Source organism: Aythya ferina (assembly GCF_964211825.1).
Source record: "Aythya ferina genome assembly, chromosome: 2".
In the NCBI taxonomy this organism is placed as follows: domain Eukaryota; kingdom Metazoa; phylum Chordata; class Aves; order Anseriformes; family Anatidae; genus Aythya; species Aythya ferina.
This window is the reverse complement of record NC_140297.1, coordinates 89,393,969-89,414,942: the sequence shown is the minus strand read 5'-3', so window position 1 is coordinate 89,414,942 and position 20,974 is coordinate 89,393,969. Positions and strand designations below refer to the sequence as shown.

General features: G+C 38.9%; 1 long non-coding RNA gene across 1 annotated transcript; it reads right to left on the bottom strand.

Annotated features, from left to right (window-relative positions):
* Positions 1 to 7,297: 7,297 nt before the first annotated feature.
* LOC311431790 lies at positions 7,298 to 17,708 on the bottom strand. The gene is made up of 3 exons (XR_014689645.1): positions 17,588 to 17,708; positions 8,772 to 8,856; positions 7,298 to 8,223 (listed from the first exon to the last, which is right to left on the bottom strand). It is a non-coding gene; the product is annotated as an uncharacterized lncRNA (long non-coding RNA).
* Positions 17,709 to 20,974: the final 3,266 nt, after the last annotated feature.

Here is a 20,974-nt window from a genome sequence, read left to right as displayed (position 1 = left end):
ACCTTTGTTTCAAGCTAAGTAGTATCAAAAGCTAACTTCAAAGAAAAGTAGTATGACTAAAATTTCAGCCTACTGGAGGGTAGACTATGAAGGATATTGATTGGGTTTCCCCCTTTAAGCTCTTTGCATCAAGAATGGCGGTAAATCTTAAAGAGATATTGATTTGTTAAATCCCTTATAATCTTAAATCTAGTAGCTGGAAAATCCTTCTGAAAGTCAGAAGAATTCAGAATCAGAGCATGAGACAATTTTAAGCTTTTCAGTGTCAGTCAAGGTTGGAACAATGTAAATCACTTGTGCAGGTCATACTCATGGCCATATAGTGATAACTGGAGGGAATGATTTAACATAGGAGAAGACATCACTCACACTGGTCAGAGTAATAAGGATGTTATGCTGTGGTGACAAGTCAGACAGATGCAGATACATGTAATAAATGCACCTCATTAAGAAATATTGTGGGACCACCGCTCAGGTACCAGTTTTACAGCAGAGAAGGATCAGCAGCTTTCCCCCAGTGGCCCTTACAGTGGGCATCACATGAAAGCCTACTTCATCCAGATCAGTCTGGTGCTTTTTGTCCCACTATTGCGTATCTCTGAAGCAAAATCCCAGCACTTCATCATGAAGACTAGGACACATCTAAATTCAAAGGAAACTACAAAAAAAATCTGCTTTTCTATATGAAACAATATCTTGACCATCCTTGACACAGAAAGGAAGAGCTAGATTGCATGAAAACATCTGTGTCCATAAAGAGATGATGAATACAAAAGGCTGAGGATGCAAAGAATATCTGTTTAATGTAAAGCACTTAAAGCCCTGTGCACAAGATGAGATGATGAACTTCATTCTGGCCTAGTCAATGTCCATTGTAAATATGAATGTCAGACGTGTGTGGGCATTTATTAATCAATCTGGAGTGCAGCCTGCAAAGAAACTGGTTTTAGGGCATAACATATTCATGACATAGGTGCACTGGTGAAGCAATTATATACAATACTAAAAAGATATATCCTGAGGAATGTTCAGAGAGGTAGGAATAATCAAATGGAGGAGAAAACAATAATCCTGAAAGGTAAGGAAACTGAGGAACCTTCCATTTTAACAATTCTTAGCAGTATTGCAGGGGTTACATAATTACAAACACAGAAATTTTAAAAAAATAAATAGTTAAAAAATTGTGAAGACTGCCTGACTGCCTAAAACTGATAGCAATGGCAAAGCTGTTTTCCAACTGCGTAGGGGGTTCATACACAAAACTACCTAGTTGCACTGACATATTACTTTAGATTTAAGAGTATAGATCTGTTCACACTTACATCCTGAGACACTGATGCTACAATGTAGTATTACTTAAATATTAAAGGAAAATACATTTATTGCTGTGTTTGATCCAGCACTCTACTCTTGAGTCTTCATTACAATTTAGATATAATAATGCTTAGGCAACAGATTCAAGCCATTAATATCTATCTTTATTGCAAATAAATGCTTACTGGAGCCATATGGGAACACATTTTTTTTTTATAAATCATAGAATTATTTATTGTAGGATGAAACCCTGAAGGTCATCTCATTTAAACTCCTGGTGATAGCGGGGCTTTTTGTGCTACTATCTTGTATTAGCATTTATAATTTCATAATACAGTGTATTTTGTTTTGTTAGAAACTTCAGAAGAGAAAAATATGTTCTTTATTTTGATGTTTGCACAGCTGTTCCTGTTGTAAAAAGGCTTAAATCCATGACTAGTTCTTCTAAATACAATAGCAACACAAATAATAAACGTTCTTCAAAGATAAATGAGCAGAGCATTCAACAGATAGTCTAGCACTCCAGTTAATGCTCCAGCTAACACTACTCTAAGTGTACCACTGGCTAAAATCATAAAGGTATGTAGCAGAACTGCTTTTTTTTTTTTTTTTATCTCTTTAGGAAGAATACAAGTTTACATACAAGAAAATGAATACCGCAGAAGAACTACAGTAAATAGTAAAGATAAAGAAATTGATATTTCTGTGCAGTCAAATGAAACTTAATCCTCAGGGTTATTTTCAAATAAGGTATGTAATGAAATAATAGATCAAAGTTCTGGGGATACTTTTTGCATCACACTAACCTAACAACCATTTACTTGACTTTAGCAAGTGACATCTGCTTCTAGCAAGCTATCAAGTGCTATCTCACAGGAAACCATGAATACTTTCAACATTGGCCAGAATGTATTTATACTTCTGCTATTTGTACTTTCTTTTTCTTTTGTTAGTACCAGTAGTAGTACCATCTTTTGCCTGTTTACTTTGACAAGATCAATTAAAAAGCATACTGCTTTACTGAAACTGGATATATGAACATTTTTCCTTAATTGATATTGGTTAAACCAGCCTCTAAAGAAGAAGCATGTTCTTTTGAAAACTTGCCCTTATCCATTCATACATTTCAAGCACAGAAGTATTGAAGGTAATATATGAAAAATTTATAAATATATATTTTTATATCCTTTCTTCCCCCAGTGTTACTGTTAACAACAACAGAAACAAGAGCTTTTGAAAGCTGTTCTGTTATAGCCTCTCCCCTGGACACTGATTATGTTCATCTAATTTGTGTAAGACTGACAAAAGGAGAATATGAGCCTTCTTAGATAAACTGCAGCTTCTGAAAGTAGAGCATTGTTGAATATCATTTATTACCCATAGCAGAGAGACACAATGAGTTTGTAAGAACATTCCCCACCCACCCACCCACCCCAGTAGAGAAGTAGGCTCAACAGCCAATTAGAACAGTGAGAAACTCAAACTAAAAACATTTCTCCCCCTCAACCTCCCACCCCATCCTTCTATGTTCTCCCCCCAAGCAGCATAGGGTAATGGGGGCTGCAGTCAGTACATAATGCTTTGTCTCCACCACTCCTTCACAGTCACTCTCTGCCCCTGCTCCACAAGGGGTCCCTCCCACGGGATGCCATTGTTATATATAGAGTGGTAATTTGTGTCGAGAAAATGGTTGATATTAATAAAGAAGGGGTAGATTTCGGAATGTGGCCATGGGGGTCGGAAAGCCCCATCGCTGATGATAACATCAGACTCTTAACGATGAGGCCATCGGAAACGTAAAAGAACTTAGAGGGAACAAAGAAGGGTGATTCAGGAGAGACCATGCAGTCTCATGTTGCTTGTTCTCCAGCCTTTAAGACATGGAAGTTTCTAGGTGTTTGCTGTTGTTGTTGTTATATACAAACTTGTTGGACTGATGAAAAGTTGTTTTTGAAAAGGATTACTGTGGGGCGAAGGGTATAAGAGGGGAAGCTGCCTTCAAGATAAAAAGAAGGCAACACGAAGTTATGTCATCAATAAAGAAACAGAAAGAAGGAATGAATAGGGACAGGCTAGCAGAACGGAGACCAGGACTGGAACAGGCACATTGATCTCCTCATGAAGATAGATTCGGCCAAACTCAGCAAACTGCTCAGAGAAGCTCATAGAGAAAGTTGCTGGAAACAGGTGCACCGGGGCTGGGAAGAAGCTCAAGCTGAGAAAAGCGGACCCTCGCACACAACTGCCTCTTGCTGGGAAGCAGTTGCGCATTATGGGGAATCATACATCCCTAGAAACAAAGACTGTCCTGGTAACCTTACAGCTTATTCTCCTTATTAACAATCGGACAGTTTATGATCCTGAAACGTGGGACCAAATTGAGGTCAAGGGGTGGGACTCTGCAACTAAAAACAACAAGGTTGCAGTGGGATTTGATTCAAAGATCAAAGCCAAAATTCCTTGAAGTGTTATATTCTTTATTGCAGCGCTGGATGCACGGGGGATCTCTCCACCTATCGTGCATACCCAAAGCGGAAAACAGCCTTGAATTTATACAATAAATCTGTCAATATTCCTCAAGTGCCTATACATATTCATTACCTATCCCCGCCTTCCCTCGCTTCTCATGCTAATTAGCCTTTTGGCACCTTGCGCCTGTGTAGAGCCTCCCAAGAATTGTGGGCAGTGGTCTTTGGGAGGAAGACCCTGAGTCTTCCTCACAGTGTACTTTTCACCTTTGGTCAGGAATCTGCTGAGTTGGCATGTTTCTTAATTGCAAGAGCTGGTTGTTGCTAATTCTTCCGTTTGTTGTACCTTTATAATGAATTCCAGTGTCCAGTTTTGAAATTTATAGTCCTTACATTTGTTTCTCTGTCCGTCTGCTACTTCCTTATCACGAGTTCCAGTGTCTTGCTTCAAAATATACAGTCCTTGTCTGGGGATTGTCCTTGCCTCCCCAGTCAGATTACTTGGCCCCTGGCGAGCAATCTCTGAGGCCTTAAAGAGCCATGTGGAGCCACAATCACAAACGTGGTTTGCCAGACAGTGAGGGAGCTGCAGGCTCCTTTACTAATCCAACTGTTATGCCATGGGCCCCTCTGCTGCTACAGCCATCAAAGGCTTTTGCTGTTACGCCCTCTGCTGACCTGGACATGCCTTTTGACCCAGGCCCTGTTGGCCTTGAAAAGGAGACGGATATGCTTTTCTTCGATCTGGGAAGAACGGGATACATAAGGCCCGAAGACTGAGCTGCTTAACAACTTAAAGCAAGACATATTGTTCAAAGGGAATGGAAAATGGAGACTGTTAAGCCATGGAACATAAAGGATTGATTGTTACCTTTTCAGATTGTATAGGCATACTTGCGTTTAGTATGTAAAAGCAACGTTCTGTATATTTAGAATGTTTGGTGTTGGTGTGTACGTCTTGGTGGAGTGTAGACTCCCCGCACACCCAATACTGTTTACTTGCCTTTTATACCTTTTTATAAATACTACTAAATTTAGATTGAGTTGAGACTTCATTTATAACACCATCAGTCCCAAACTGATCCCGCGTGGGCTTTCCACAGGCAGCAGCTCCTCAAGCACTGCTCCCACATGGCTCCGTCCCACGGGGTCCATCCATCCATCCCCCAGGAGCAAACTGCTCCAGCACGGGTCCCCCATGGGTGGCAGCTGCTCCCCGCAGGCCCCCTGCTCCTGCGGGGGCTCCTCTCCACAGGCTGCAGCTCTGGCCCGGGGCCTGCTTCTGCAGGGGCTCTCCATGGGCCGCAGCCTCCTCCAGGCCACATCCACCTGCTCCACCAGGGGCTCCTCCACCCACAGGGGGCTGCAGCGTGGAGACCTGCTCCATGTGGGACTAATGGAACTGCAGGGGGACAGCCTGCTCCACCAGGGGCCTCTCCACAGGCCACAGGGGAACTGCTGCCTGGAGCACTTCCTACCATCTTTTTTTCACCATCCTGGGGGGCTGCAGAGCTGGTTCTCCCCCCTCTCTCCAAACTGCTGTTGTGCACCAATCCTACTCCCCCCCCCCCCCCCCCCCCTTTCTTAAATCTGCTCTCACAAAGGTGCAAATAACCTTGCTTATCGGCTCAGCTCAAGCCAAGCAGCAGGTCCACTTGGAGCTGGCCGACAATGGACCTTATCTACATGGGGCAGCTGCTGGGCTCTGCTCATAGAGCCCACCCCTGCAGCCCCCTGCTACCAAAACCTTGCCAAATAAACCCAATGCAATCTTATAGACACAAACTCAGAAGAAAAAATAATAATAATAATAACCCTATATATTACTCCTGGGAATTGAAAGCAACATCAAGTGGTTCTTAAATTAGCATATATCCCGTTTTCCTCACAGAATGACTGATATGTGCCAAGGTCTGCAAAAATGCACCAGTGCTCTTGAACATTTTAATATAATAAGTGAGACTGAAAGTGAGGTAGAAAAACAAGAACGGAAAGCCTTGCTCAGGAAGAAATTAAAGAACTTTTACAGTTCCACATTTTAGTGCTGGCTTGTCTTAACAAACAGGACCACATGGGCAGAGCTGACCAGATAGCTCATCATGCAGACCCGTATCAGCTTCCAAAAAGGGAAGAAAGCAGATGCAAGTGATCATGATAGGAAATGAGAAACTGTAGTTAGCAAAAGGCTGCCTGACAGCAGGTGGCTGTAAGCTGTCTTCACGTATCATTTATTTATTTTTATTTATTAGTTTTTAAGTCTAACGCTGTTCTAAAGGCAAGTTTTCCCCAAGAGGAATAATTGTTCAAATCCAGGAAAAGAAATGGAACTACCAAGAAAAAACAGACCCGGCATTGTAGTGACCTGTTAAAAAAGATTTCAGTTGTCACAACAGAAATTTACTCACAAGAAAATATCATCTAATACATGATACACCAGAATCAGGATATCATTTCCAACATCTGAGATAATTACATGAACACCTGAGTTAAAAATTTAAAATTTACCTGCAGTTGGCTAGAACCAGCTATTGCCAATTGTTTACATATATTATCCTTACTTTCCTAAGTCAATTAAATTTCTCTATAAATTCTCACATCTTTAAAAAAAATAAATGCTTTAACCTACTTGACAGAACTCTTTCTCATGGTAAGGAAATAAAAGACAGGACTCTTTGATGTTAGGACTAGTTAAAATAAAGTTTTCCTCATACCAACATAATCTCTTTTCATTCTGATTTTTAGCATGAGGAAAAAAAAAATCTATAGCAAGTAAAGCTTTTAAAAAAAAAAAAAAAGAAAAGAAAACCTCCAAGGTCCCCACCCCCCCCAACCTGGTATTTAAGTAGCATTTTATGAAAGTTTTTTTTTTTTTTCCCCCTTCCAAATGAAGAGAAGTGCTCAACTTTTTAAATTTATAAACAAATAACATTTTTTTTCTCCATATGTTCAGTGTTTCTAGTATATAACAAAAGCAAGATATTTTCACAGTTGTACTGAGTAAGGGCAAGAAATAGGGGCTTTTTATATTGTCCTTAGCTTTAACTATATACACACACACACACCGCATGGTGAAAAATCCAGTTGCAAGAAATAGTTACAGAAGACATTAGTAAAATCGGGAAATTTTCTATATGTTCCTTCAATTCCAGTTTCCCAGCTTATTTGAAACAGTCTTTTGAAGGCAATAGATTCTATAAGGTAGTCAGGTCTTCGTAAGGGAAAAAATTCCCAATGAGATAACATTTGTGAAAACAAAACTGTAAGAATTGAGAATAGAAAAAACACATAGAAGGAAAAATAATTTTAAATGAGAAATTTTCATTAGAAAGCTTATCATATAGCAAACTGTCTACTGAGACTTTTTTCATCAGTGATGTAAGCTTTAGTTCACTTTTCAGCAATATACCTAAAGTAATGCCACTACAACAAAGTTCAGGATAAAAGACTGGAATTAGATTAAAGTTCATTATAGTGAGGGGGGGGGGGGGGGGGGGGGGGAAATACACAAATAAGACTAAGTTCTCTCACAGCTTTATTGAGCATAAATCAGTGACCAGCCATCCAATGTGTTGGATGCTAACTGCTTATTTATTTTAAAACAACTAAGTTTTTTCCTGGTTTATATAACCTCCAGAGTCTTTGCACCATTTACATAGGTGTGCAGAGGCATTAAGATGTTTTGAGGCAAAACATTAAGATGTTTTGATTCTACAGTGACAGTTTTGTATCAGGAGAAAATTCTAATCTACCTTTGTCAATTCTCATAGACCCAACTGAAAATGAAAGCTCATCCCAGAGCATAAATAGATGTTTCTGTTCTTTAAGATTCCCTCACTTACAGAGATCATCAATAAACATGGTTACACAACAGTGAAAGATCCAAAGAATTCAGCCTTTGTTTGCATTGTTAATCTAACTATGAAAAAAAGAGCTAATCATTTTCCAGCTTTGCTTATGCTCTGAAACATTGCCAGTCTGTTTTACATATCTCTGTTGATGAATGTGTATGTGTTCATTTGGGTTTCATTTATGAGACAAATGCTTTCCAGGGCACTATCATGCACATGCTGCTCTATTCAGAGTGGTCTCACCCTAAGAGAATGCTTGTTTGTCATTGTTCACAACACTTTATTCATTGGAAAACACCTGCCAAAGGGCAGAGTAAATCAATACAAATATTTCAATGCTGCTGCAACCAGACATCTTTTGGTACCCAAGCAGTATTACTTTAAAGCTCATACCTTATGGTACATTGGATCAGGCAAATAATACAACTAATCTAAATATTAATTAGACGACAGCTTTCCTTAGCAAATAAGCCACGAACATGGAAAAGACTCTTCCAAAATGCTCTGAAGAATGGTTGTGCAACAGTTGGCAATGTCAGACAATAGAAGAGTTTGTTCTTTCGTAATTTCATAGCACTGCTGAAGTTTTCTCCCTGTTTAAAACAAGGTAGTCAGGAATTCAGTTGGATTATTTAGCCCTTGTATTCCTATAGGTGCAGCAAAAGACAGCAGTGAAAATGAAAGATGTTCTCAAAATAAGAACACGGATTTTTTTTCCTAGATGTATACTCTTCACTCAGGCAGAAGGCAAAGAGTCCAACAGGAAAGCCTAGCAAATCCAAGGTAGAACAAACACAGTAAATATCAGTAGAAAACTAATTGTGTTACTTTTTTTTCCCTCCAGTTTTAGCACCCTGGTGCTTTAAAAGACCTCCTTTCTAACTTAAACACAACATGAGGAAATAAAAAGTTATGGTTTAATCCATCAAGCAGCTGTGTGTCACACAGCTCACTGATGTCCCTACCCTACCACCCTAGCATGTGGGAAAAGAACTGGACAGAAGGAAGCAAGAACTTCAGTGCCGAAGTAAGGACAGTTTAATAAAGAAAAAAAGGGGTGGCAGGAGAATTATCAAATCATGTATAACACTGAGCATGATTCCATATGATATGTGCCATCCCTCTGGTCAGTCTGAGTCACCTGTCTTGTGTCCCCTCTCAGCTCCTGGTGTACCCTCAGTCTCCTTGTTGGCAGGGCAGCACGAGAAGCAAGAAAGTCCTTGACTCTGTGACAACCAAAACAGTGTGTTATCAACTTCATTCTCATCATAAAATCCAAAAACAGAACCATACCTACTACTAGGAAGAAAATTATCCCAACCAAAACCAGGACACAAGTTTCCCTAGGACTAGACTCCTCATCAGCATCTCTATTCTACATTTCCCTTTATCACAGTCTTCCTTTTCTGGCTTCTCAGTTTTTATCTGTGCCTATACTCCTTTATCTCCTCCTTCTTATAGGAATAAACAGATACTGCAATTTGCTTGCTCTTCAGGCAGCTATAAAAGCAAGTATTTTGTTTGCAGTATGTCCTGCTAGCAATTCACAGACTCCTGTGATTGCTGGACTAGACAAATGATAGACTCATTCTGTTCTGAGCAGGTGCCATGTTACAACGATGATTTGAATTTGGTATCTCACAGATTTTATTAAATTAAAAACAGATAGATGAAGCAATAACCAACCCCTGGCTTCCATCCTCACCTCTGACAGCTGTCACCATCCTCAAGGCAGGAGGGTCATGAACAGATAATTTTTCAAAGTATGTTAGTAAGCTGAACTGAGCTTGAATTTTGAGGTTTTCAAATAATTTTAAGGAGGCAGAAAATATATCTGGAATAATATTATTCAGTAAACTAGCCAGCTGAGAAAGAAATATAAAGAAAATTGAAAACAGCAGGGAACAAAAGCACTAAGTCTTCTGAATATGAACTGTGATAATAATTCTCTCAATTAGAAACTGTTCACAATCAAAAGCATGCTATGTTAGGTTAACTATAAAGTTATAAAACATTAGAGAATTTAGACTATGAACTATGAAGTGTATGGTGAATGTTATCTAATTAGTGATGGATATAATGCAGAAAGTCCAAGCTCTTCCAGTTCTTGAAATAAGACAATTTTTCAGAATGTTAGAGAATTGGTAGGCTTCTATCTTAAGGATCAAGTAACCTAGTTTTGTATTAATTAAAATTATAACTGCACTGTCCAGTGGACTCACTATTAGTGAGGTTATATAGAAAGTATTTCATTGTTGTTGTTAATGGAAAATCATATTCTTTTTCCTCAGCTTCACAGGACTGCTGGCTATGTGTATGAGAACAATTTCCAGTGGAAACAGTTTTAATGCAAATCCTAGGTCTTCTTGAAGAAGAAAACCTTCTTTGTTCCAGACAATCATGCTATGGAAGAAAAAAAAAAAAAAAAAAAAAAAACACAACAACGCATTCCCTTCTCCATTTTAGACATCTAACATGGAAAACACTTTCCTGGATTCAGCTCCAGTCCTCCAGATATTACTGAGAATCTCTTGTGCTTTGAGAAAACCTCCATCATGGATGTCAGACAAGAAACAGGAGGCAGAGGTATCTTTAAATATTATTTTGAATCCTGGAACAGATGGAAATTGCTCCAACACAATAGCCAACCTATGTTAGTACCCAGGTCCACAACAACTGAATTTCCCATATCCAAGAGTGGTACATCACTGCCTTTGCAGTCTTCAGGAACGTCCATGCAAGGTCACGCAAACAGCCCAAACACAGTAGGCTACAGGGATTTTGCACTAAAAATAGTACAGCATTCAAATACTCTAGTATTTGGATACCAAAGAAAGAAACACAATGATCATAGACCCATGCAAGATTGCATCATGCTGTAATGTGAACAGCAACAGCATAGTACCACAGCAAGTACAAGTGGCATAGTAGCAACCTCATTCAGCCTCCACTGAGAGCCAGGGGAATATGAAGTTCTCCTTTTAATGTCAGTTAGAAGAGGAAATAAATAACATTATCACTGTGTGTCCCTCAGTGGTATGGGGCTCACAGAAGATGAATTTATTGATAACACCAGTAGAAAAACAATTAATTCAGACTATAATCCTGAAATATAAACAAAAGTGAAGAGTTACTGGAGCCCTGAGTGAGAATTAAAAACAAAAACACTGAAGTAGATTTCCTGTAGTGTTATAACCAGGACTGAAAAAAAAAAATAGAAATGAGTTTCTGTTTATTTTCCCCTCAAAACTTCACAGGAAGTCGGGGCAGGAGGTCACAGAATCACAGAATTTTCTAGGTTGGAAGAGACCTCAAGGTCATCGAGTCCAACCTCCAACCTAACGCTAACAGCCCTCCACTAAACCATATCCCTAAGCTCTACATCTAAACGTCTTTTGAAGACTTCCATGGATGGTGACTCCACCACTTCCCTGGGCAGTGCTCCAGGCTCCAAAGCAGCAGTTCCCCTGTGGGCTGTGGAGAGGCCCTTGGTGGAGCAGGCTGTCCCCCTGCAGCTCCATGGGTCCCCCATGGAGCAGATCTCCACGCTACAGCCCCCCCATGGGTGGAGGAGCCCCCGGTGGAGCAGGTGGAAGTGGGCTGGAGAAGGCTGCAGCCCATGGAGAGCCCCTGCAGGAGCAGGCCGCGGGCTGGAGCTGCAGCCCATGGAGAGGAGCCCCCGCAGGAGCAGGAGGTCTGGGGGGGAGCTGCTGCCACCCGTGGGGGACCCATGCTGGAGCAGTTTGCTTCTGGGGAATGGATGGACCCCATGGGATGGAGCCATGTGGGAGCAGTGCTTGAAGAGCTGCTGCCTGTGGGAAGCCCACACAGGATCAGTTCGGGAAGAATGGTATCCCATGGGAGGGACCCCACATGGAGCAGGGGCAGAGAGTGACTGTGAAGGAGCAGTGGAGATGAAGTGCTATAGGCTGACCATAACCCCCATTCCCCTGTACTGCTCAGGGGAGAAGGTGGAAGAGGGTGGATAGGGGGAAGGTGTTTTTTTGTTTGTTTCTGTTTTGTTTCTCACTTCTCTGGCTTGTTAGTAATAAGCAATAAATTTTATTAATCTCCCTAAGCTGAGTCTGTTTTGCCTATGATGAAAACTCTTGAATGATCTCCCTGTCCTTGTATTTACCCTTGAGCCCTTTGCATATTTTCTCCCTTTGAGGAGGTAGAGTTAAAGAGTGGTTTTGGTAGAGCTCAGCTGCCCACCTGAGTAAAACCACCACAGTGACACACAGGTCTACTACACTACTTAAAATTTGAGGACATGAAGTCATGTTGTTCTTGAAGCAGGATTTGCAGAATATTTGTTTACCGAGTTTTGGGATGAAAAGATACCTAATAAAATCTATTTTCAAATGCTAACATGCATGCTGCATTCTTTCCCTGCTACCTCTACTTGTGTAGAAATTGCTCAATGCAAGAGCAACTCATACAAGGCATAAACACACTTTACCAAGGGATAGTAAGTGATTGTTGAACTCTCCCCTTCACCCCCTAGAGATATCAACTCAGTGCAGACAGCTACCTGTGCTAACAAAGAAATAAAGTCAAGGATAGTGTCAACTATATGTTTTCCACCATTAATATACTAATATCCTTTTTCCACCACCCGAATATACATTCACAGCTGCTACCCTTTGATGCTACTAACATGAGTAGTAGCTTGAGTGAGCTTAAGTTACAGAAAGTTAGAAGTAAGTTACAGAAGTTAGAAGCTTTTGGAAAGTGCATAACTTTATCTTTAGTAAAAGATAAAGTTATGGTTTCTTGGTGGTTAAATACCTTAGCACATTCAGTGACATTCAGCACTGACAACATCCAAGTTCCTCCCACAATATCTCAAGAGGTTATTGTTTCTGAGAGATTGTGAGAAGTCAGGAAAGTTGACCTTGGTCTTCACTGGAAGAGTAGCATTGTCGGGAAGGTAGACTCCCATACATTGCCAGTGGATAAGAGTCATCAGAACTTAGCATTAACAAGGATGAAAACAGACAACCTTATTTTTCCTATAAAATATTATATTTCTCTACAGAAGGACTTCAGCCAGGGAAAGACCAGGCAAATAAGCTATTTTTTTTAAACCAATAAAGCAATTTCACCTTCTTCTACAAAGTAGAAGAGCCAAAAAATACAAAGACCACGAAATGTTACAGAAACATAGGCACATAAATGTCTAGGTTACAATGAAGCTTGAGAAAATACAGTGTCCATTTTATTCTATATAAATATACATTTATATAGAATATATGCATTTCATCAATATTCCTTCTGAAGTATAGTAGAACACATGCTTTAGTTATAGTGATGCAGCACACCATTTAGGAAATTTCTGTGTGATAATGCAAAATACATAGCAACATAGCAAAGGGGAGACCACACTAAAAGAGAAAAATTATTCTATCAGGTACATCTACTCTCACACTTGGCAAGCTACAGAATTTACATACTTTGCCCAAAGCTCTCTTCTAGACCTTTCTAACACCTCCTATGCCTGTTTTGGATAGTCTGACCTAGCCATAACACCTGCTCTACTCAAGTCTCACAACCGAGAATACTGTTGCAAGCAAGTGCCTGAGGCTATGCAACAGGGACCATGGTATGTACAATGCTTGAAAATGAGGATCTGTCTCTATTTTCAGTACTGCATTTGGCTTTGGGAAACAAGACAAGGTGGCATGCCAAATAAATTGTGCAATTGCATTCTTTAAAGATCAAAGAATGTCTGAAAAAAAAAATCACTGGCTAGTTTCCTCCAGATTATGAGCATATCATTCAGGTCACTAACTTCAAAACTGTTGTTTCATTTTGACAGTATACCCAGGCATGTTACTAGAACCAAAGTGTTTAAGCTTTTCAAAAGCAAGACCACAACTCTGGATAATAGAATGAACTTTTTGAAATTGAATTTAATGCTTGCAATGTGCCTACAGAATTTAACAGTTAAGGAGCTCAGCTTCAAGTTCCTTTTTAGGTCTCCCAGCACTGAAGGTTAAATGTGATAGTATGCAACAACTGTTAAATGGAAGCAGGCAGTATAGGTTCTATACTGGTCCATTATGAGATAGTTGCTGACCACGTGATCATGAATGGAAGATCGCTATAAATACTGCCCACATAAATATTTGAGATAACTAAAGGGACACTAGACATTACTGGATTCTACAGCTAAGTTACCAAACTGCAACAGCTTACAGTACTAATAGTAAATACACTTTACTCCTCTGCTTAATGAAAGCAGCAGTCATGCTGAACACTGACATATAAACTGATTTTATGTTGAATCACTGCCTGAGGTGTTTGTTTGTTTGTTTTTAAATTCAAGCGATATTATAATTTATTCAGTCAATTGATTGTGATGTCAAAGGAAAATTTTATAGCATATTCCATGTTTCATATTATCCAAAGTCACAAGACATCATAAGCAGAATGAGACAACATTGTTTTCCCTCATTCATAATCACACTAAGCTGCCTTCAAAACTGAATTTAAAAAGATTCCACCCCCTAGGCACAACTAAAGAAGCTTCTGAAACAGTTGTCCATCAACCAAGGTAGTCAAATCTGAAGCAGGCTATATTCTGAACCCTTTTATTCTCCAGATCACAAAGTGATTGTCATATTTGGCACAATTGTTCCCTACTGAGAGAAGAACTGTAGTAAATAGCTCTAAATAAGGTACATGTATATGATCTCCCTGACTAAGAAGAACAATGACTGCTCTCCACTTGCTTAAGGGGTCTCTGGCACAAGTAGATCTTCAGAGACATACCTAATTTTAAAGAGAAAAGTGAATGGCATACTCCAGAGGTATCACAATTCTGGCCTACATCTTGTCTAGATTAACTCATTCTCTCTAACAAGATTCATCCCCAAACTCATCTGCCTGCTCCAAGGATCTAAAATCTAGCCCCAGTGAAGCCTAGCTGCATAACCTCATCACAGATTACAGAGGAAACTGAAAAGCTGTGAGAAGTCCAAAGCAGTCACACATGATAGAAGAGGTAAAGTCACAAACTTAAATTATGATAGTGGTCATATGTACCTCAAAGACTGAAGATAAACACTAACATGGAAATACAAAAAAAAAAAAAATCCTACATGGAAAATAATTACTTTTATCTTCACTGAGTTCATCAAAGAAACATAGTAACACAACATCAAGGGATCCACTTCTGACTGGATAATATTATTTTACCTTTTGACACATTTGTTTCAGACATATTACAAAATATTTCACTTCCTACCCTAAATCTGTCTTGTATGCCTTGGCACCATTGCAATGAGGATATTTCATGTTTTTGCTTTAAATCAAACAGACTTTTGCCATATCTGGAAAACAGGTAGGCAGAGTTTATTTCACAAATCTATACAGCTATAAGACTAAGAGATGAACACACCTGTACTGAACCAACATTTTCATAACAGTGAGAAAAAAAAAATAGGAACTGCAAGTACCATGCTGTAGCACCACCAGAAAACAATACAGGACTGTTTTCACAGAATGGTTGGAGTAAGGACCTGTGGAACTCTGGTCCAACACCTTTGCTTAAGCAGGAATACCTAGAGCAGGTTGCCCAGGACCATGTCCAGATAGTTTTTGAAAATCTCCAGGGGAAGAGACTCCACAGCCTCTCTGGATAACACCTCTTTCAGTGCTCTGTCACCTGCACAGAAAGGTGCTTCCCAATGTTTAGACAGAGCCTCCTATGTTCCACTTAACACCCATTGCCTCTTGTCCTGTCACTGGCCACTGCTGAGAACAGCCTGGCTCTGTTCTCTTTACACACTCCCTTCATGTATTTATAAATATTGATAAGATCCCCTCTCCTCCCCAAGCCTCCTCTTCTCCAGGCTGAACAGTCCCAGCTCCCTCTCCTCATTCCTCATAGGTGAGGTTCTCCAGTGCCTTCATCACCTTGGCAGCCCTACATTGCACTCTCTCCAGTATGTCCATGTACTAAAGGGCCCAGAACTAGACATGGTACTAAAGATGAAGCCTCACCAACACAGAATTTCAACCTAGATATAAAGATAGAACATGAAATAAAATTTAGTACAGTATACACTGCAGTACAGTGTGGACATGTGCTAGTGACATTGATTTCACAGTCCTGGTGCTGGTGAGTCATAGCTTGCATTATTTCAGATCTCTGGCCAGTAGCTGCCTGGAATTTTCTTATCAGTCTTCAGATCTGAGAAGCAGATTAGTCCCTATGTATCTTATAGTAGCACTACCCATGAGGTACAAAATTAACAGTACAAAATTTATTTTATTTATATTTACCTCTGTGAGGAAGAAAAACAAAACAAACAAATCAACCACTGTGTCATTCAATTGTGCCTGTGTGCAGGCACATCCCAGTCATAAACATCCCATCTTGCCATCTTTTTTCCTTTGCTCCCTAGCAGCTGCAGTACTGGTTACAAAAAGAAATCAGCATCTTCCCAGGTAACTGAGGTTTAGACTAGACTCACAGTGCAACGACTCTCCATCATCCTTTGATGTTGACACTCAAATGTGGTGAGCAGTTCAGATAACAGAGGTAGATTTCTGGGAGAAAGAAGTTGCCAGTTAAAGGCTTAATGAGACATCTTGGCAGGAAGCAAGCAGGATCATCAAGGGAAAGAGGTGGCTGATCTCATTAGGCTCTACACCAAATACAAACAGGCCTTTTGTTAGCCCCAGCCAGACTAGAATTACAGGACACAAAGGCTCCTTGCAGTGCTGCAGTGTTGGCATCAACCACAGTAAGGATGCTGCAATCACCTCAAGCGCGCCACAGGAAAAGGCCTTCCTGTTAATGAAGAACCAGGGCTAGCCTCAGGGACTGGGTTGCCTCCGTGAGACTAATGGACAAATCAGTACATTCCTCCATGTATGCATGCTCCCGCATCACACACCTCTAACGTGGAAACAAACGTGCTGGCAGAATATGTACATAGACATACCTGGTACGTGCCATTCATCACCAGCATAAAATTAGCCTTATGAGCAATTAACCATCTCAGGATGAAAGCTAGTGACTGGCTATACACCATATACCATCACACAGCATAACTACAATATGCAGACATGTTTTAGAAGAGAAACAACATGAGCTGTTATTTGGAATATCGTGTATGCAATGCTATACTGAAGCACTTTAATTTAAAGCATGCCATTACTTATCACCATTTACATTTTATAGTTAGTGGGAGGACAGACTACCTCTAAAAGGGCCAATTAGGACAAGGTAAATCACAACATTATGATCCATCAACAAGCAGACAGAATAACTGGACAGCAAAATCCACTCCCTTCTGATCCCATTGGGCTCCTCACAGAGGACATGGGGACGCAGAGCGCATGTAAAAGTATACTGGAGTGTCTTTTCCCTTTTGTGTAACTGCCCAAAATAATTTGGTACTACTATTCTGAATGAAAACCTGTTTACTGCCATCAACCACATGTTGCCTTGTATCTATCTTCATATCCCACTAAGGGTTCTAATGCACTCACCTTTTAAAAGGGTTCCTTTACAGTTAAAACTACTTTTACAACCTTCAGGACTCACCAAGAACACCCAATATTGCTTCCAGGTATTCTACTCTTCAAAAGTATGAGTTAATATGAAGCAGTACAAGGTTAATTTTTCCCAGCTGAATCACTTGTCTACAGCAGATAAATCCAGCTATAGCCTCCCATAGAGTTTTAGAAGAGAAATTAGCTAATTATTATATTGTTAATCAAGTCTACTAGCATTTCAGAACTTAAAAAGTCACAGCAGCTCTGTTTCTCTTAAGTTCTGAAAGTTTTCAGAGACAATCACCAAAGAAGGGTGCTTTTATTCAGTAATTCAGAAAAGAAAGATTTCAGGGCAACACACTAAAATCAGAGCAAGTAACATCAGTTACCCTCTCTTACTTTCTATGAAATATTTCAAGAAAAACAAAACAAATATCGTATTACCTTCACTGCTTTTTCAGTGTTCATCAGGCAAAGCAATGAATCAGACCCATAGGCTAGCTAAGGATCAAGACCAGTAGGAAATAACCCTACCTACAGCAGAGTTAAAAACAAAGTAAGCAAGCCCAGGCCAGATATTAAATGGAGCCACTAACTTGATGGGCAGACTGAGTGGTGGGTGAGAATCCCAGGTGATAGTGGTCAGGACAATTAAGGCTAATTAGTGCCCACAGGTCCCTGATGTCTAATTGGTAGAAAAAGAAAGCAAATACTTAAAACAAAATTAAAAAGCTTTTCATGTTTAATTTTGTGAAAGGTTATAAAGAAAATTATTTGATCTTTAAAATGTTTTCAAAGAGTCTTTAGCTTAGTAAGGATTTATATCTATGTACACACACGTAAAAAAAGTATACAGAGTAAGATAATATCAATCTTGTGTTTGAATATATGTATGCAAATATATTCTTTTGATAATGAACTCTGGAAATCACATTAGGAATGAGGGCAGAAGGAAAAGAACAGGTTACTATTTGAAAGCAAAAGTTAATTCCCCTTGTATGTGCCTGCCTTTGAAAGCAAACATGGATTTTCAGCAGCAGAATTTGAAATTGGACCATATGAAACAAACCAATCAAAAAAACAAAAATACAGTAAGTTTTGCTGCACAGATAAGGGCTGGTTTAATGACACCATCTTCTTCGGAAAAGTTTACAATTAAGAACACAGCCATTTACTGTGTTACGTTGGTGCTTACATACACTAGTTTTTCACGTATCAATAAAAACAGTGTAAGAGAGATGTGGACCAGTTAGAGCAGGTCCAGAAGAAGGACACAAAAATAATCGGCTTTCTTATGAAGGAGATGCTGAGAGAGTTGGGGTCATTCAGCCTAAAAAAGGCTTCACAGAATTCTTGTTGTGGCCTTCCAGTATTTAAAGGGGGCATCTTTCCTATGGGAAAGATGGGGAGGGACTTTTTGGGGAGTGTAGTAATAGGACAAGGAGTAACAGCTTTAAACTGAAAGATGGTAAATTTAAATTACATATAATGAATAAATTCTTCATGATGAGGGTGGTGAGGCATTGGAACAGGTTGCACAGAGACCGTTTGGATGCCCCAAGGCCAGGGGTGTTCAAGGCCAGGTTGGTTGGGGCTTTGAGTAACATAGTCTAGTAGGTGTCCCTTCCCATGGCAGGAGAGTGGAAGTGGAATCTTTAAGGTTCCTTTCAACCCAAAGAATTCTGTCATTCTGATGGTAGTGAAGTAGCAGAAATACATACCCAATTTATTAAACAGGTGCCTAGAGTGTTTCATTTAACATATTTAAACCTGGAAAATGCATGAAGTTAATGCAAGCAGTGAAAAAAAAAAAATGTCGGGGAGCAGATGCTGTATTGAGAGCTATGAGATAAAGCATTATGCAGACTGGCAGACTTTGTCTTTCAGTTAAGACCCTCTATTTTTGTTAAAAACAAAACAAAAGGCTGAATAAAGGCTGAAAGGACTGTTAACAAACACCCAAATACCACCGATTGGTGTCATACTGAGGAACACAAGCACCGGTGGTTGAAATCCTGCTGTTAAAAGCATAAGTATGCTTCACATGAAGAGTATTTTAGCACCAATTAACTATTTTTAAAGCCAGTTTTACACCCCACCCCCCACATACAAACAATCTGTACATGAGTATCATGCAAGTGTATGAAAAAATGTTCCGGATATATTTAATACTAAGCGTACAATAAAAGAAAATCCAAACTACATCTGGAGGGCCAATGACACAAACAAATGTAGAACAGCATAAATTTTGCAATGTCATGTCAGTCATGATAGAGGAATCAATACATCTGAATAGTCCATTGAAATTAATTTAATTTAAATCTTTAATGATGCATATAAAAATTTCATAAAAGACCCATTTATCAGAATAAAGCTTAGAAGTCAGCTATGCTTTTCTGAGTGGGGAAAGAAGCAGAAATATGCTTAAATGCTACAGAGTGAATAAAATTAAAAAACACTCTTAAATTCACCACATTCATTTTTATTTAACTGTTGAGCTATTCAAAATATTTTATCAAGTTTAAATGTATTTATATTGCTCATTTAAAATATAATTTTAGTTTTCTGAAGTATTGTGGCAGTGCCACTGAATTTTAGTATCAATTGTTTATGATAATATTGATTCTGATGGTATTAAATATTCTCTTTTGAAGCTTCTACATTGAAGTTTTTTTAAACAATTTGAAACCTATAGGATGATATTTTCTTTAGAAAAAAATACTGAAATTCCACTCTGTCTGGAATATAAATTCCTTTGAAACCTGTGTACTATTTAAGGTGCACCAAAGGTTCTTATGTTCATGTTGTCACAGATGTTCCCTACATGGAAAACACTGATGAGACTTTTCAAATCCTATTCACATAAGCATTTAAAATGTATGAGTTTGTACCTGATGTGAATAATTTGCAATAAGAAGCCAGTAATCAAGGTAAATGGAAAGCTTTCAGAAGTGATTTTTAACAGTTATTTTAATAAATAACATCAGAACCTATGTCAGCAATATACATTATAATCTAATCATGTTCTTATCTGCAGCAGGAACACACAAACACATACATATATATAATTGCCATTAAAAAAAAAAAAAAAAAAAAAAAAAAGGAGGCTCTTCTGGCTTTCTCCCGCTGCTATTTCTTTTTACTATTGTAGTTCCTAGGAACTAGAGTTTCATGTTGCTATTACCCTAAAATGAGTCTAGTATGAGTTCAGAAAGGTCAGTATGAAAGTAAAATGAGAGTAGATATCTGTAATGTAAAATAGACTGTTATCTTTGGTTTTCCTCCATACTAAAATTCTGTCCCAAGTTCTATTCACAAACAAGAAACTTAAATCAGTTTTTAATAATCAAATTTATGGTATGATGTTCAGTGTAAGTTTTGAAAAACAATTATCACAAAGGTGAATTTATTTCCAAACTCCTTAGAGTATTCAGATAACAAGTGAATTACAAGTAGTTTTTAATTATTATTTATTATTCTTTTTTATGAATTACACTCCAGCCTTAATGAAATATAATCCCCATTCTCTTCAGAAGCTCTTCCTGTCTTCAGATATCTGTAGGCATATTACGTCTTTTCTAATTTCTTTTATTTAATGCTTCAGTTTGAGAACAGCATAAACTAACTTCAAAAGTATCAATATATAACATACTGAATTTCTGATAAATGGGGGTACCATTCCCAAATAGAGTGACCTGTTACCTCATAAGCTTTTCCATTTCCCATTATATGTTTGGACTGTCTGACCTGAGTATTGATTTATAGTTTACCCTATTTTACCACGTCTGCTCATTTCTGACTTAGGTACAACTTAGGAGTGCAAATCTCTTA